The sequence below is a fragment of the Coturnix japonica genome, chromosome 12 (genome assembly GCF_001577835.2).
Source record: "Coturnix japonica isolate 7356 chromosome 12, Coturnix japonica 2.1, whole genome shotgun sequence".
Lineage (NCBI taxonomy): Eukaryota > Metazoa > Chordata > Aves > Galliformes > Phasianidae > Coturnix > Coturnix japonica.
The window spans coordinates 7,701,808-7,720,341 of NC_029527.1; the positions used below are offsets into that span (position 1 = coordinate 7,701,808).

Sequence of the window (18,534 nt, forward strand, 5' to 3'; positions counted from 1 at the left end):
TGGCTATGCCCAAGCCCCCAGGTGATGACCCTGTAGCTCTGGCCCCAAGTTCACCTGCAGGGATGGGACCACAAGCCTCACATCACTTGTGGTATTTAGAGGGAGTTGTTTATTCCTTGCGTAGTTTTGCATGGAATCATAGGAACAGTAAGATTGGAAAAGACCATAAGGACAATCTAGTCCAACTATCAACCCATCCCTGCCTTACCACTAAACCATGAACTAGGAACCATAGTATCAGGAGAGGACACAGAATTTATCTCTTTCTCCCTACCAATTCCCAACAAAAATGGGCCACCTAATGTAGTTAGCTCTCAGCCAGGTTAGACACCATCACCTAGAAGCAGAAGATGGCTTCCCTTAATGGTATGGTTCCCTCCAGCCTGCCTGAGTCTACAAAGGCTGGGATGGTGCAGCACAGTCATGCTTTCCTTATGTGCCCTTATTGCTGGATGTGGTTGAGGTACAGTTTTCCTGGATCTTGATTTCTGATTGCTGAGACTCCTGATGCTCTCAGCAGTGCAGTTTATTTGCCTTGGGGTGGATGGGGAAGGCTCCTTCTGAGCTGTGAAATCTATCTTCTGTTGTCCCTGGTGAGGTCAGACCTTGAAATACACATGGGGAAGGCAAGGAAATGGTGGTGTGGAAACTGAATGTAAATTTACTGAATCAGTAAATGTTGGGACAGGAACCAAGAGGGGTCACATTCTGCTACCCTACATGCTTGTAGTACTAAGCACTAATTTTATAATGAGCAGAAAGAAGAGAGTGTGGGGGGGAACTACAACTAGCAAGTGACCTAATCAGCTATTAAAATATTTCCAAGCAGTGAAATTAATACAATTCCCAACTCATAACTTATTTGTCTCTGTACAAAATTAACATAGATAAATAAATTAAAAAAAAATAACCTCACCCAAACTGCTTCATAATAAAATGTGATCATAGCAATAATAAGATGCTTCAGTGCATGAATTTAGTTGCATTAATTCACCCCTGGTGTAATTGACAGCTCTCAGCCTTCAGCTTTCTGCTGAACAGCCTACTGCGGCTGAATTATTATACCTGGCACTTCAGACTCTTCCACATCTCATTGCCTAATTGTCTTCTCTTCTAGTCGGTGAGTGTTAAACTCAGACATTAAAGGATCTCTGCCAATTACCTGAAGCTCAACATTTGATCTGCCTGAAAATCTCAGCAATCCAGGGGGGACTGCTGCTCCGCCTGCATCCTGAACACTGCTCTGTCCTTGCTTGGGGTGGTGTAAAGCAAGAGTAACCCTACTCCCTGTTGTAAGGGCATAAACAGGGGGGAAAATTGAAGGAATTTGGGGAATAAATTTGTTCCCCCTATCCTTTCAACGTTAGTGCTAGCACTAACATAGGATTATAGTTTATAGGATTTATAGAAAAATGTATTGCTCTCTTTGTTTTCTCTCTGCTGGTTTTACAAATGCCATTTGACCGTCACTTCTGTGCAATACCTTGTAAAAGCAGCAGCTTTTCTGGGATTACCTCCCCATTGCGTTGCTTTGCGTGCCTGCAGCTCACTGATGTGTTGCAGTCTGCGGTCACTGCAAAGCCCGCCTAGTGCAGTGGTGCTTTGGAGACTCTTGTTTGCAAACCAATCAGTTAAATTAAGAAGCTTGATTCTCAGTGCTGTGTGATGACATCTCCAATTTAGCTGGTGCCCCAGTGAGGAAGTAAACAAACAATAAAAGTGTCACTATTCCTTCTAGTTCCATTAGACAAACAAGAAGTTTATTCAGCGTTTTGGCAAATGAAAATTTAAGCAAACTGTCAAGGGAGACATTTTCCACATCAAATGTTTTCTGAGAGGGGATTATAACAAGAAAGAGCTATCACCCACCATGTCATTATAAACAAAGGCTCCCGTGAACCCCTTTTATTAAAGATTAGTGGCACTGATTACAGACTTGCCAGGCTGAGCCAAAGGCAAATTAGAATATCTTTTGCCATGGGATAACTTATGCTACCTTCTTGGGTACTGAGATGATTGTAAACTCCTGAGAACAGAAAAGCTTCACCTATGGCCATTCATTCTCTGCTGTTTAGAAGCAGCCTGGTGATCTGTCTATACCTATTTGCTGCCGGAGACCAACACTTCATTCCGCCTCCTGCTGTACAGTTCCAGGTGAGATCAGTCAGTCATGCAATTGGGAATCCCAGATTTTGGGCATTTCTCATGGATAGCCCTTAAGGCTACTTCAGAAAGCTTTTCCAAGCCAAGCGTTAATGAGCTCTGTTCCAGCAGGGACAGAATGGGAAGCTAATATGATGCTTAGCAAGCCACATAAATTCAGCCTTTAGTTCCATGTGGTATCCATGGGTTTGATGCAGACTTGGAGACCCAAGAGGCTGTTTGCAAAGGCTGGTAATCATCCAATTCCTACTCTCACCTGTAATTCCTATGACTCCCTTGCAGTCCTGCTGGACTACTTTCCAACCCCTGCCCATCTCATCTGCTGACTCTTCCAGCCTCAGAGCCCATCGGACCTCCAGCTTCAGACCTATGTGCATTCCTACAAGCAGGCAGACACTGCCAAGTTGGACTCCAGTTCCTTGGACACATCCTGATCCCAGGACACTGCACTAACAGGCCAGTACTTCTGTCCCACCTTGGCACGCAGGAAGCCATTCTCCCAGACATTGTGTTTGGAGTGAGCTTTTCTTTTTTTAGCTAAAAAAAAGCTCACCAGGGAATGAGCCCTGCCACTTGCACAGTCACAGCATCAGTCTTTGTTTATGTACTGAACTGATGAGCAATTAACTTGGAGAAGATACATTATATGCGGAGCACAAGCCTCTTAATGTGCTTTCTATTAAGGCTGCCTAACACTTCCTATTATTAGACCCCACTTTCTGTCACTTACAACTTTTCCAAATTCTAACCAGTTACGCTGAAATCTTCCCTCCTGAGTGTTGCCTCAGGCTGGCCTGATCATATTTAGTGAGGAAAGTTTATATGTGCCTTAGGGAAATCCCTAGGATGGCTGTGCAATCTGTGCTAATGGCTCTGAATGACACTCAGTGAGAAGGGACATAGGAGAGCCCATAGACAAAACTAATGCAAACAAGGCCATGTAATTAGGCTGAGATGGAGCTAAGCTGAAGGCAGAGAGGTCTTGTAGAGAGGCTTCTATGATTTCCCACTGCATGCTCTTTGTTCGTAATAACTGGAAGAGTGATCCTTCATTGCCTGGTCATGCCTAGTTACATTTTCCTGGACGCAAATTACAATACAGCTTGTCTGACCTCGGTGTCATCATCCCCAGCAAATTGCAGCTGGTTCTCACGTTGTTATTATGGAACACACAGCCATCCAGGGAAGTTATTCTCCCTCCACTTTCCATCACGTGCACTTTCTCCTGCTCCTGAAATGGCCAAATGCTTTCATAATTGTGTGACTGGGAAAGTGCCATGGGTTAAAGCAACAAAAGGTGTGAGCCTTGTAGGAAAAGGGCAAAGGATGGGCCTCTGAGTCTCAGACTTAAGGGCCATGGATAATGCTGAGCAGCAGAAAAATTTGGTAGTGATTTTGTTCATACTTAGTGAGAGCAGAAGTGAGGTAAGAGGTTATAGTGAGCTCCCAGCCACCACAGCTTGAATACTTGCTGCAAAATGTAGAGCAAAATGATCCCCACTGAGCTGCTTTGTCTCCATGTCTTGCCCTTCTGGAGATATCTGGAGGAAGGGACTTCTTCCTTCAGACAGCAGACCTCTGGACAGCAGTCTCTGTATTGTCTCTGGTGGCTTAGTTTCATCAGGTTTCCATTGTGCTCCAGCACAGATGCTCTCACAAGCTGTGACCCCATTCCTGTTGGTCTCCCCACAGTCTTACTATCTGAGGTCCCAGTACTGAAAATGGACAAGCTTATAAAGGAGCAAATCCCAGGGCCTCCCCTGTCACTGTGGGAAGAGCTCCCTGCAGGGAGGGTGAGGATAGGGAAAACCATGTTGTTGCTCTGAACAAATAAGAAGTCAGATGGGGGGGTGGGAGGGGGGCGCTAAGAAAAAAGCTAAACTATGCCTGCAGAGAATTTGTACAGCAGCATCTCTGTTCCCTATGTATGGCACAGCTTGTTAATGCCTCCCATATTGGTCTTATCCCTCCCCCAAACTAGACTAGAAGCAAACCCATTATCTGAAGGGCATTTGTCTAAAACTCTCCTTTTGTGCCTTGGCTATCTAGGGCCTGCAGCTGTCACTTCCCATTCTTCCTGTAATTGCTCCCACTACAGCTAATAATGCATTTATCAAGAGGGCTTTATTTATTTATTTATTTTTCTATCTCCCTTTATTATTATTATTATTATATGTAGGTATAAAATAGGTCTTTCCCCCCTGCTCCTGCAGAAAAATAGTATAATGAAAAGCAGTGGCTGCCCTGTTCTCCTGCCTCAGAGTATTGGTTTCTCAATATATTGATCCCCCAGGGTAGCCTCTGCGATGTCAGGTTTTCACCTAACTGTTTCACCCCTTTCCATGATAGCTCCTAAAATGATGCTCTCACAATTGGACAAAAAGCAATCCAAAAAGAAATTTGCTTTGCCAATAATTTGGTTTCTCCAAAGACATGTGGTAGAAGGCATTTGTGCATTGCAAGGAGTCAGCCTTCCCCAGGGGTTTTTTGCAGTGGAGCTGGGATCAAAGAGATTTGACCCCAGCCCAGGGCTATCATGGCAGCTGTAGGTTCATGGTGTGGCTTTCCAGGGCAAAAGGAACTTGGACATGTTAAAGAGAGCAGCTGTTGAGATGTGGCTCTGCAGGCTCAACTTGGCCAACATTCATCATTTCTACCTGTCTTTCCCCTTCTATCTACCAGGCCTTTCTGGATGACAAGCTTTGGAAATACTTCTTCCTGATGGTACACCAAGTCCATGTGCACCTTATGGAAGAGCTGTTGAGATTTTCACTTCATCAATCAAGCATGCTGTTGTATTTAATTGGCTTCTTTCCTAGTCAATTTGTGGCTATCTTTTACTGCTTGTTGAAGGAGTGATGGGAAAGGGGTTAAGTCACTCACTGAACCTACACTTTCTCTATTGCTCTGTTTATCTCCCTCATTTAAATCAACAGAACCTGTTCCTCAAAAGAAGAAACTTAGCTGTCTCCCATTTCTGTCTGTGGTTGGACTCCTTGAAAACCATGGCGGTATTTCTTATATTCCTCAGCTTTTGCCTGCTACTTGTGAATTAATGGGGTGAAGTCGTTTCCCTGAACGTATCAGAAAATCTTTGTAAGACAGCAAAGAAGAACAGGACCTGGTCCATCGGGTTTACAGATATGGGGCTTGCTGGGACACTTTCTGATCTCATGGCTGCCCAGGGAGTTGGGGGAGTTACCATCCCTGGAGTTGCTCAAGAAATGTGGGGAGTGGTATGTAAGGGCATGGTTTAGTAGGAAATACTGGTAGTCAGTGTATGGTTAGATGGGATGATCTTAGAGGTCTTTTCCAACCTTAACGGTTCTCTTATTCTATGAATTCAGGTGCTGACGGGATCAAGCAAGTAGTCCAGACCCTGAACGCTTTAAAATCCATCTCTTAAGAAAGAGATCTTCTCCCCATCCTCCCATAAGGCACTGATCATTGCTCAAAAATTCAGCCTTTCATCCTGGTGAGTTCCATCCATGTTGTTCAGCAGAGATGCCGCTTGCTTGTCCTATGTTTGTGTAATGCAGCGTCTCATCTGTCCTAGGGGAAAACAAAAAGCAGAGACACAAGCTAAAGTTCTGTATTTGCTGTATGGCTAAATGGCTGTGGAGTGTACAAGCTGTAATGGCTGGAAAGCATGTTCTTACTGATGTAACAGCGAGCACCTGGCTCACTAAAAGGGAAAGATGATGGTTTCCCTGTGCACTGTGTTGTTTGATTATATCTTCCCCAAGCGTAGACAATGTTGTTGTATTTGTTGGTGTTGATTTGAGCCAGTTTAATTCGTCTGCTCTCCCTGCAGCTGCCACAATCTTGTAAGGCTGACTCTTGGATAATTTTTAAAGAAAAATAATTTTGGGGGGACTATTCTAAGTTTTGTAAAATCACAATGGAAAGAGAAATTTAATGTGAAACTTATTTCCCTTTCATAGTAAAAATCAAGGGTTTCACTGTAAGTATTTTCTGTTGAATTGCAGGAATGGATATAAATAATTTTACAGCTTTGTGCACGTTGGTGAATGGGTTCAACTCTAAGATACTTGAAGAGTTTCCCTTAAAGTAGAAAAAAATTACCTAAGTTTAGAAATACATCCAGGTGCTTTAGAGGGGAGTAATAAGCTCCTCAAAATGTTTTGCTTCTGATTGAGCAGAATGTTACATTTAAACCAGAATGAATTGTGGATAGAATTCCAATAAATTCAAAGCAATAATTTGCCCTGACAGTCCTTGTTTTATGAAAACAATGGGTGATATCTTTAATTTAGAGTCTGTGACTGAGAGTCTTAAGAGGCAAAAAGTTTACACAGGTGAAGTGTTAAGCAAAGACTTTTGCCACACACACCCAGCATTTCATATCATCATCATAGTATCATAGTCTCGTGCGGGTTGGAAGGGACCTTAGAGATTTCTGGTGCATGGTGATGCTTTATGTACCATAGACTGTGTGTTTAAAAAAAGGAGCTAAATCCAGGCTCTCTCTGGGTGAATATTGCTGTCCCGGGATGGTCCGTAAGCAGAAACCATAGTTTAAGCAGACAAAAGGGGGGAAATATTTATGCCCTGTTTTGCCCTGATGCTTCTCACTCTGTGTTGGAAAGGGAACCTGTCTAAGAAGGATGAGCTCTTGAGGCTTCCATGGATGCACAACGGAGGCAGGATTTTATGAGTCCCAGTATTCAGATAGTGAGTGGAGAACAGTGAGAGAGGATGTGTTCAGAGTGGTTTGTGGAATGCTGAAGTTGACAGAACCATTGTGGACCTGATGCTGAAGAACCTCCTGCATGAGGAGTTTGCAATCAGACAGCTCTCCTTCTCATCTTTATTCAGTTACTTTATTTTCAGGAGCACCAGTTTCACTCTGAAGTGTAACAAAGCAAAAGAAGTGCTTAATCAGAAGCCTTTTGTCACAGGCCATTTAGGTCCTAAAAGACAGATTACAGGGAGAGCAATCCTTAAAACCAGAACAGAGCAGAGATCTCTAATTGCCCACGATCCATTTGTGCAGTTGGTGATGTGCTGCTGAGCTGCCTTTCTCAATCAGGATGGGTCTATTGCCTTCCTTTTGCCTCATTTTCTACAGCTGTAAAGCAGATAATCTCTCACTTGCCTTTGCATCTCCCCTAACTCTGGGCTGTGTCTCTTTCACACACTGGGTGAAGTGTGATCACAGCTAAGCGAAGGCCATTAAACCCTATAAAATTAGGATTAGCAAGGATGACTTCCCACATTAGATCAATTTAAGTTATTGGCTGGTAGAAGGAAAGTGTGATTCTTTCCTCTGTTAGCTGGAGCGTGGCTTTCTTGTGACAGCATGGGGTATGATTGTAGTTCTCCCCTTAAAGTCATCAATTCTGCTTTCTACCTCTATTGCACCCGCTGCCTTCAAGACTGAGCTTTTCCTTTCAGCCTAGGCTGGGATCATCTGGCTGAGTTAACTCACGGAGGGGCAGCAGAGATGTCTTGGAGAAGGCAGTTCTTCGACAAAAAGTTGTACAAATAACAGAGCAGACTCGGGTAGGGTTTGTTGTGAAGTGTTATGGCAGCAGCCCAAAGGTTTTCTGCATTTATGTTTAGAGAAAACTGAGCACTGATAAGTCCCAGTGGTGTGTGGCTGAGCACAAAGAAAAGAATCACATCTCTTTTACATGCTGTTGCCCCTTTGGTCCTGGGATAGCCTTCTCCTGCCCAAAACCAAATTCACTCCTATTTTTCTTGGATTCACAGGATCCTCAAAGATAACCACCACCCTACGTGTGACCCTCTTCTGGTCCAAAGGAAATCATGTCCCCACCAAAGCTGGTGCAGACATCACATTCCAGGTTAGGCATTTAAACACCTTGTCTTCTGCAATCTATTATTCTATGAAAAGTTGAAAAAAAAGTATGAAAAACCGTGCAACCTGGATTTGATCCTCCCAGGTCTCCAGTCCTTCACATCAACTTCAGTTTAGAACATTTAATAGGCTGTGGAAGGGGCAGCAGCACTGGATTTAACTCCAAATGGCACTACTGGTAACTGTTTGGGGAGAAGGGTAGCATACAGCATCCAGTACTGGAGAATGAGGTGTATTTTCCCATCCATGGCTGCTACTTAATACAAATCTAATTAAATAGTAATTGCATGCTGAGCAAAAAGAATGGCGCTCTTTTTTCTTTTTCCCCCTCAGATTTAAAAAAAAAAAAAAAAAAAAAAAAGAAAAAAAACCCCAAACCAAAATACCTGTATAAGATTAAGGAGATATTCACTGAACTTTCCTAGCCAGGCCACAGCTTCTACATACCTATTACAAGGCTGTTAAACCTCACTAAATGTGTTTGCAATAACTACTCGCTATTTCATTATGGAGCAATAACTCTCCTTATTGAGTCTAAATTAAATCCTTATTTGAGACACTTCATTTAAGGTGTTATTGGGAAACCCACCTTGGAAGAAGCAGAACCAACCTTTGCTTTATAGCTTACAAGATTATATTATACACATATGTATAAATGTCTAATTTCAGGGCATTACACCTCAATGGCTGCAGCTCACAGCTGTAGTCTCCAGAGTCAGACTTAAGACATAGACTGGAGCTTTGCATCACACCAAGACCTCCAGAATGTCTGTGGCTCTCTCCTTTCCCAGTGATACCTCTTTTCTTTGCAGCTGTTGCTGTGTGGGGAACCAGCATCCCTCTTAAACTTCCTTTTACAAAGGCTTCCTGCCCTGAACTATGGAGGCCTCCCCAGGTGTGTTCGGTTGCCATGTTTAGCCTGAGATGAGTTAATAACTTTCTGAAAGCTGGCATGAAATTGGTCCAAGCACCTTGTTCCATTGTGAATGGGTAGAGGGAAAGCATAAGAGTTAATTTGCAGATTTGAATGTGATCATGCAGGACCCTTCTGGTAGCCCATGATGATGTGACTGGTTCAGCTATGATGCAAAAGACCAGCTTTGTACTTCATGACCAATAGAAGTAATGGCAAAGGTCTTTGCTCAGGGAGCTGTAGTGCTGCCTCACATATGTCATGCCCCTATAAAAGTCAAGACTGTGATTCAGGATTTAAAAAATATCAATAATATTGATCAGCACTGACTGGGAGCATTTACTGGTAGAACTCAGAGAGCTTTCTAGAATGGTAGCTCTCTCCTACTTTACAGCTGAGGCAATTGAAATGCCATTTCTAAGCTGCAATAGAGTGAGCGGTGAAGGGGTGATGATAGCCTACCTCTGCTAAATCCTAGCTCAGTCCTCTTTGCTTGTTAAAGAAAAAGAGGCACCTTGTAGTGAATGTTTTCAACAACAATCCTTCAAAAACTCAGCATCCAGCAATGAGACTGTGTATATAGAAATCACAATGGAAAGGGATGGGCTGGCTCAAAAAATAACAGAATATTTTTAGATCCTCCTGCTTTTAGATCACTGATCAAGGCTGGTGATGGCCTGTTCAGCTGCCCCTTGAAACAACACTGGTTTGTTTCATCTGTCATCATTGCCAAGGGCACTACTTTCTCCCATGGTTTAACTCTCTGGTTCTTTGAGGCAAAACAACTCAGGAGTTGAGGAACAACAGAAACCAGTCTCTGTTCTTCCCTAGAAATGCTCTGGTGGAGAAACACATGGGAAACTCAGCAGGTCTGGGGCTTCAGCAAGCTCATAATGCAGGGTGCATGCCTTTTGATAAGGAAATTGTATTTCTAAAACAAAGTGTTTCAAGAAGGAAGGGGTGAAATCTCTTCCATTCTCTGCTCCTTCCTCCCACTGAGGTGATCTATACTGCTAAGAGACCACCCTAATAAACACAACCCATCTGGATCATTTAGAGCTGGAGACATTCACATCCTTGCCAGGCTCTAGACTCAGCATCTTGGGTCTATTTCTAACACAAAGTGGAGAATTTTGCCTAAAAGCTATTGCTGGTTCTTGGAGAGGAAACACATTTTGAATCTTGACAGTCCTGGGGCTGGGCTAACATCATTATACCAGTGTTTTCTCCTCCCAGAGTCCTTTTAAACTCAAGAGTCTGTGTTTATACAGTTCTTAGCCCAAAGGGGGGCTCATTCTGTGTTAGCCCTTTGGCACTGCAGCAATAAACAGGATTAATAACTGGAGTCAGCAGGGCTCAGTACCCGTTAGAATTTCCCATGGACTATCCAGAAGGTGCTGTTCCTACAAGCATCTTGGCAGTGAATTATTTATGGGCAGCATAAGGATCGTGGTGCTTGCCAGTTTATTAGATTTATAACTAGCTGTGTTAGGTCCATTGTGTGTGTGTCAGTGCATGTACGAGCATGTACTTGTTCAGCTGTTTCTCTCCAGTCCTCTGCTAGTTAGGGAAGATCTGCTCACACACATTTGCAATATAAACACATCACTTTGTGACTCAGATGTGAGAAAATCCAGGAGAGGAATATGATTGTTACACAGGAGGGAAAAGTTTGTTTAGGTGCCTTAACTACAGATGCAAACGTTCATCCAAGCACAGGTTGAAAAACTGAGATGTGAGATTATTTGAAGGGTGAGAAAGTTTGCTTTTCTTCTGAGTTTTACAGCTTCTTAGAGCTCTGCTTATGTGGGTTTTATAGGGAGACATGAACTTGAACCTCCTTTTATGACAGATGTGTTGTTTCGATGCCCAAGGAACTCCAGATGGGCAGTCTTCTGGTTGGGTATCATGAAGGAATTTAAACACAATTCTCTCTTCAAACTCATGGAGAGGAGCACTTGCCTTCCAGCTAGTATCTGCTATTCCAGTTCCAACAGAACTCAGAGTAGATGTTATTAACGGCTCATCTTTTCCTGTTCTCTCTGATACATCTGTGCTATGATGTTGCCAATAGAGTCATCACTGTGTCTGAAGGTGCTGGCCTAGAGCCATGAAACTCTACAACACCTCCTTCTGAAGAGGCACAGGTGACTGTATTGCTATCAAGAGAGGTGACAGGAGCAAAGACCTTTCTTCATGCAAATGATCCAAGCAAGGAAGCAAAACCTCTTACAGCCAGAGAAGAACTGGCTGAAAGCAGAATGTTTTGCAAAGTTTTCTGTGAGTCCTCATAAACTCTGCTGTAGAGAGAACCCCTTTGAGCTGTTCAGTAAATTGGATGGTTTAAATAATATATGGACTGTCTTTCTGGATTCATGAGTACTGCTGTGAGAAGCATTGACTTGTTCAGCCTGCAACAGTCTGCTTTCTTTTGCTTTAAAAAGTTAACTTCACTAGGCATCAAAATCTCACATCTGACTTTGGAATCTGCTTCTGGTGAGACCTGAGCTGGCTGGTGTGCATTGCACAGCTCTGTTTTTGTGCTGTCTTGCTTGAGTTCCCAGGTGCACTTTTTCTAAAGGTTATTTAAAAAGTCTGACAGCAGAAAAAGGAAAAAGGCATTTTCCCTGCGAAAATGACCTGGTCCACCAATTTCTTATTCCTGACCAAGTTCAGATACCTACCTCCAGCCTCCGGACTCCTATGTTTATTGCTATTTGGACTAAGGTTGCATATAAAGTCTGAAGATCAACAGCTCACTGGATCATATTCTTATGGCTTCGTTCCATGACTCCATCCATCTCCAACTGTCAAAAGACGCTTTCAGATGATTGATCCAAAGTACCATCCTAAAGTCTAGTGGGATGCATCCAAAATCAGGTTAAAAATGTTATTAGGGGTGCTGTCTTCTTCATTTTTTACTCCCCAAGATTACCTGAGTGAGATCTATGCCTTTAAGCCCTATCTCCATAGTTGAACCAGGGGCAAATAACGACAGTGAAACTACAGAGTAAGAGACATCATTGAAGAAGAGCTGCCCATGCAAGGATTCAAAGGTAGGGGCCTTGAGCCAGTCAGCGTTGCTTTCAGTATCTAAAAACAGTTTAGTCATGCTAGGATCCTTCTGCAATCAATGGGGAGAAATATGCTCTTGGGTTGTGATTCGTGTGATCTGCTTTAGGCATCTACTTCGAAATTGGCTGAATTGCACCTCTGGTACCATTGACTGTATATTGATATCTGTCTACTGTAAGAAAGGAGCTTTGGGTGACTAGCTTTGACTTAGAGGTTGGAATTTAATCAGATTAATCCACCTTGTAACTCTATATGTACACCAGTTCTCTCTTGTTGCCATATAGACGTGGCAGACATTACAAGCAGTGCCATTTTTTCTTTTCTTTGGGACACTGCAAATAAATCAGAATCAGAAAGTATTCAAAAAGAGCAGCAATATTAGGTAGGGATAACTTGTACCTGAAGCTGGGTAGAGAATAGTATTTGATTCTCCTCAGCACATTTGCAGGAATCAAGGGCACCAAGGGTGATTTTGTGCCTAAAAATAAATATATATTGGTGAAGTGAGCTTTCCTGGAGTCTTCTGGCAATTTGTCACAGAAAGGAAAAAGGTCCTCCCTCCCCTACTGAGATATTCTTCCTTGAAAGCTTTGGACAATTACTACATTTTACCTTTTCCACCGCAGCATGGATGCTTTCTTCTTTTTAACAGTTTGTCTATGAGCATTTTAGCTTCAGCTTAATAAGAGAGGATTGATGCTTGCACTCTATAGAGAGGTTGTACAGGGCAACGTTTCTGCTTGTCGCAGTAAGAATGTTATTGAAAAAGACACCTCAGGCATGTGGATGGGGGAATAATAATAACAAGCAACATGTTTTGTTTCTCTACTATGAAACAAAACTAAAAAAGAAACAATGATTCCCCATTCGCCCCCCCAAAAACAAACAAACAAAAAGGCAGTCCATGTTCCAAAACCAAAAGCAGGTGCAAAGAGAGGTTAACAGATCTCGATGATGTAAAATGATTGTCACTATGAAAATAGAAATCCTACCAAAACAAAATGATAACACATTATGTTCAACCCTCCCACTGGGAATAAAAAGAAAATCTCACCTATTTGCCTCATGGCTCTGGCAAAAGTGACTTGGCTTCAACCAAGATCTACAAAGAAGTGCCTTCATTCTCTTACTTATTTCAATTACCCACCTTCCCAGAAGATGCTTTGAGAAAGGCTGTACAGTAATCAAGAAATAATGAAGTAAATTTCAAAGAATGCCGACACAGAACTATTTCTAATTAGAACTATAGTTTTATATAGTTCTATATATAGTTCTTTTTCTGTATAGAACTATCATAGCATGGCTGCATTGCAACTGCACACCAAAGACCACTTTGGGAGCCTAACATCAAGACAGTATTCCCTTACTGAACCATGTTTATGCCTCCCATATTCGGTGGTTTTTCTTCCCCACAGTTTGAACTTGCACTGATGCTTCTTTGGACCCATAGTCCCATTTCCTTCCTTTCAAATAGAACCTCTAATAATGTCTTTCTTATTGTTCTCTATAGATGTCTTTATGTAGTGAAAACTGTTATCAACAACCTGTCCATTGTTTCACTACATATCAGTGGTGGGAAATCCAGGACAGAACATGAGAGCTTATCTCCATGGAGTGGATGGACTTGGGCCTGGCTTTGCTTCCTCAGAGGTCAGTAGCAGTTATCATGCTATGGATGGAAAGAGCAATAGCTTCAGGCCATGTCAACACAGATAGTCTTTCTGGAGCTCTGAACAGCATCCCAAGCCTCTGTGTGTCAACATAGAAGAGCCTCAAAGCTGAAGATTGTTGATTGTGTCCCTGGAAATTGGGATTCTGTACTCAGTTGTTTCTCTCTCTGGTACTTTTGAGACAGAATAAGTAGTCAGGTTCCATATCAGGAACATAAGAGTCCCTCTATCATCCTTCTCTCAGAAACAAGTCACTTCTGGATGAAATCCACCTGTTTTTCTTCTCCCTGTTGCTATATTCACCTGGCTCTCCTCAAGTTGGCCTCAGTGGGCAAGGCCATGAAAGGCAGGGAGTCAAAATGTGCTCAACAGCAGTTTTATACCAGAAGAATCCCGTGTTGTGCCACAGAAGTGTAGGACCTGCTTTTTAGTGACTTGCTTCTTTGCATCTATTTTTTGCATTTGATCTCTTCTACTTTGAAAAATGCCAGCAGCAAAATACACCAGGTCCGTCTGCATAGTGAAATGAGTGGATGGCTGCAGATGTGGTTTGCTAGTGCTAGAAAATTGCCTGATAACATGGGTAACTACCAGATAAGATGGAAGGCTTGGACACAGATCTGTGGATCTCAGATGCAGAAGTTCAGCTCTTTCATTTCAAGGCATGCCTGTGTAGATGAACCCAGTCAAAAAGAGGTTGTATTTCCAAGAGGACCTTTGCGAGTATGACGACTTCTGCCTACACGAATTACTTTGCATCAGTCAGCTTTGATCTTCTAAACCACTCCTCAAGGCAATGGACAACTCCCTTTAAGGTTTTTCTGCGGATTATTAAATGTAATGTACCTATAATTTCAATATCACATCCTGCTCAGAACTCATTAGAGCTCAAAACTGGCATAAGTAGCAGTGAAATCCTTGTTCTCATCTTAAAACAGCCAGAAGAATTAAATGATGTAGATGTAAGCTTAGCTTCTAGCAAAGCAAAAGTAAACTGGAGAACAGGTTTCTGGAAGGGGAAAAGGGACCACAGAGATGTGGAAAGGCACTCATCCATATTTTCTGAAGGACGAGTTGATGTCCAAGGACAGCCTCCCAAGCTTGTTATTCCATTGCCAATCCTCAATGGCTCCATTGTCTTCATGGCATTTTTCCTGATTGATACCTCTTGTCATTGTCATGAGAATCTGCTCCCTTTACACTTTATGAGAAGCCAGGTAAAATAATTCCACCATGCCTTCCTTTTTATGAAAATGGAGCAAAGCATGGCACACAGACATTCAATCTCCCACCGGAGATAAAGCGCCTTCATTTACTAGCTCAGAAAATCAATACCTGTGATTTGATATGAGCATTTATTTTCACTTAACTCCTTTCTATCACTGAGCCATTGGGGGAGGGCAGGAGAGCTTCATTTATTGCAGCGGGATTTGCAGTGAATGCTACCCAGTCAATTGCATTTCACTGCGTGCACACTTTCATCTGTCTTGCTGATATCCGTCTTATGTTTCTTGGCCTTTCCCAGTGCGATCAAGGAAGGGTTGTGTCCAGAGACATTGCAAACTATGGTCCAGGGTCTAATAACTTGGATGGTAGCATTGGTGCCCTGCGGCTTTTTTATTATAAGCCTATGTGCGTGACTAGAAGGCAGCTCTCTAAGCTGGTGGAGGGCAGGATAGCTCTTGGGAGCTAGAGGGTTGATTCTGGAGCTGTTGAGTGTGGTGTCCAGATGAGACTCAAACATTTAATTTAAGGGGAAAGACAGGAAATTCTACATGGGTTCTTCACTGGAGAAAGGGAATAGAGAGAAGAGATTCTGAATGAAACTACTTCCTTGCAATGACAGGTTTGACTGTCAATAAAATGCTGGGTGCAGAAGCACTTGGCCCCATGGAGACAGCCCTCTTCAAAATATTCATGGGACTCCAAGAGGTTTTACAAGCTGTCTGGGGTCAACTTAGGTATTAAGAAAAATTTCTTCTCAGAAAGAGCAGTGATGCATTGGCACAGGCTGCGTGGGTAAGTTGCAGAGTCACGGTCCCTGGAGGTGTTTAAGAAGATGTCACACTGAATGACATGGTCTGTAGAAGTCACAGGCATGGAATGATGGTTTGACTCAATGATCTTATTTGTCTTTCCAGCCTTAATAATTCTATGATTCTATGTTCAAATACTGGAAGAGTTCTCCCAGGGGTGTAGTCACATTGCTATGGAGGGATGATAACTAATGTTGGCTGCTGCTCCCAGTGATGGTGTGGAGGCCTGTGGGTGGGTGAAGAAATAAATAATAAACAAAAAGTCAGCTTGTCAGTGAGTGAGGATGGAAATGAAGAGCACTGACCAGTGATGACCTTTTGTTTACATTTCCCTCCGAAAGGGAGAAATAATTGCAGTTTCTATGTGATGTTGCCTTCAAATTACACCCTCTCTCCCTGCTCTATTCAAGACTAGCCAGTGATGACATTAGAGTCTTGAATCAAACTAAATGGTTACTATGGTGTCAGGCTGAAATTATGAATCTCAGAGCCCGCCAGCTTGGAGAGGGAGCAGTGGCGGACACATAATTAAAACTGGAGGAGAGAATAGAAGCCACACTGTATCTGAATAGCAGCAAGATTGCACTTCCGAGGAGCAGTTACCAATAAAAAAAAATAAAAAAAAAATAGTGCTTAGCAATGCAGCTAAATGCATAATCAAGGACCAGGAACAATACACTCTGCTGGTATTTCACTGCTGGCTCTAGCTCTGACGGTTTTCCTTTGGTATCTTCAGATCAGAGCCCCCTCCGGCTTCACCTTCACAGCGAAAAAGACATAAACCCTACAGCTCCACACTTGCAAGGCAGAGCAATGCTGCAGCCTCGTGTGCCCTTCGACTCACTCCTTTTCCCTTGGCCAGGGCCTCAAGCAGAGCAGTGACTGAAGAGAGGTGGAGGTAAGAGCGGGGTGCTGGGAAGCAGGACAGATCTGGTAATTTCAGCGGTCATTAGTGGAGCTCATTGTGAGTTTGATAGATCTGTGCTGCTTTGTTACAGTTAAGTGGACTGATTGTGGAACACAGAAACGTTTTTAGTGACATGACAGCTAATTTAGTAAGGGGGGAGTGGTGGGAAAAGAACAAGCATTATTCCATAATTATATCTTGCTCTGTTCCAGCCCCATGACTGACTCCCCTGAGAACATAACTCTGGTTTCTCTGACACCCCAAGCAAGAGCGAGATGTCAGGATCCTTCCTTTGGGTTGCTGCATGGTGAATCCCAGCCTGCCTATGGTCTTTTATGTGTCTACCCCACTCCTGTACCCGCTGAATGCCAGTGCCAGTGATGTTCTGCCAGCCATCTCACAGCCTAGGCAGCAGGAAGAAGAATCCTTAACACAGTGCAGTACATTTTGTTCTCATGTCTGTTTCATGGACACTGGTAATTCCTCCACCCTTTTGGGGGAGATGGATTGCCCAAAGTGGGTTAGAGGAAGATTTGGGAAGGGAGAGAAATGAGCTGTGTCATTTATACCTGGAGCATTCTTGCCAGAGTCCTTCACCTCCAAGGAATACTTCGAGTTGTTACCAAGGGGCAGAAGTACAATAAATATGTGACAAAAAGTCAGACTGGGAGGCGTCATTAACTATAGTCCAAAGTACCCCAGCACAAGTTGGTACTGAAGGTTATCATCCATGTAATTTACAGATGATGTGGATATTTACAATCTCACCTCTTAGATAGGATGTTGGCCAAGCTGGGAGCCTTGTTTAGCAAAATATTTACATATATTTTTGGTATTTAGGTCCAGTGGAAGTCAAGACATCAGAACCTTAATGATGTTACAATAGAGAAAAAACACGCAGAAATTGGTTATTTCTCTTTTATTTTTTTATCACGAGGCTCAAAATGCCTGAGCTGATTGCTGTCAGGGACAGATCAGCTGAAAGAACAGACAGTGTTCCACCCTCTCCCAGTCCTGGCTCCACCTATGCAGATAATTAAATGCTTGCAGAGCTGGATCCCAATACTGTAGAAGAAAAATATCACATCTTTTTAATTGACCGCCTGTAATATAAAGAGATCTAGGCATGGTTGGTGGGCAGTACAAGAGTTGCCTTCCATCTTTCTTCTTTCAGATCTTTCAGTCTGCATTTCAGGAGAGAGAAGGAAAAATAATTGAAATGCAAAGCAGAGGGGTTGGGAGCTGGCAGGAAAGCCAGAGAGGCGGTCCTGTGAGCTCTGCATTGGGAAAAGTCCTCTAATGCAGCTGCTATAGTGGGCTATTTTTAATGTGCTCTGGCTGTATTTGCACTTTCAATTGCTGTCATTAGGAAAGCAATACCAACTCTTGTAATTATTACGTCAACATGGTTCATTGGAGGTAGCCACCTCCCTGTTTTGAACACCTGCTAGATGCCTTGCCATGTTGTGGAGGTCAGGTGGATCTGCTCCGATGACTAGTCTGGTAGTGCCACTGGGGCGTGCACATCCCTCATGTAACTCCAACTTTGGATGGAGATGTTTATGGCCCAAGGACCACAGCAATTGAACAAGCCAGACTGAAAGCCTCTCCAGGTAAGAGCTGAGGGATGTTTCTTGATCACATGGAACTTCTTTTTGCAAATCTGACATTCATGTCAACCTGTACCTGGCACAGATAATCTCTCCCAAGAGGAATGCTGAACTGAAGGAGATGGGCCTCAGTGTCCTGTGGGAGTCTCCATAAAGAGGAAACTAAGAGAGCTCTGTCTCTGGAAACATGCGGGGATCTGTGGTAAGAGTCCCCACTTTTGTGGACCCTTGGATAGAAGCAGACCATGGAATGCTGTTTCACCTTCCTTTTTTGATGGATGCAAATCTTCAGAAAGGAAGCATCAAACTAGGGGT

At 43.0% G+C, this 18,534-nt stretch overlaps 2 long non-coding RNA genes across 2 annotated transcripts; both read left to right on the top strand.

Annotated features, from left to right (window-relative positions):
- Positions 1 to 3,655: 3,655 nt before the first annotated feature.
- On the top strand, positions 3,656 to 8,309 carry LOC116654028. The gene is made up of 2 exons (XR_004308842.1): positions 3,656 to 5,638; positions 7,900 to 8,309. It is a non-coding gene; the product is annotated as an uncharacterized LOC116654028 (long non-coding RNA).
- A 91-nt stretch (positions 8,310 to 8,400) lies between these two features.
- Positions 8,401 to 17,492, top strand: LOC116654013. Its single transcript, XR_004308783.1, has 3 exons — positions 8,401 to 13,646; positions 16,439 to 16,600; positions 16,822 to 17,492. It is a non-coding gene; the product is annotated as an uncharacterized LOC116654013 (long non-coding RNA).
- Positions 17,493 to 18,534: the final 1,042 nt, after the last annotated feature.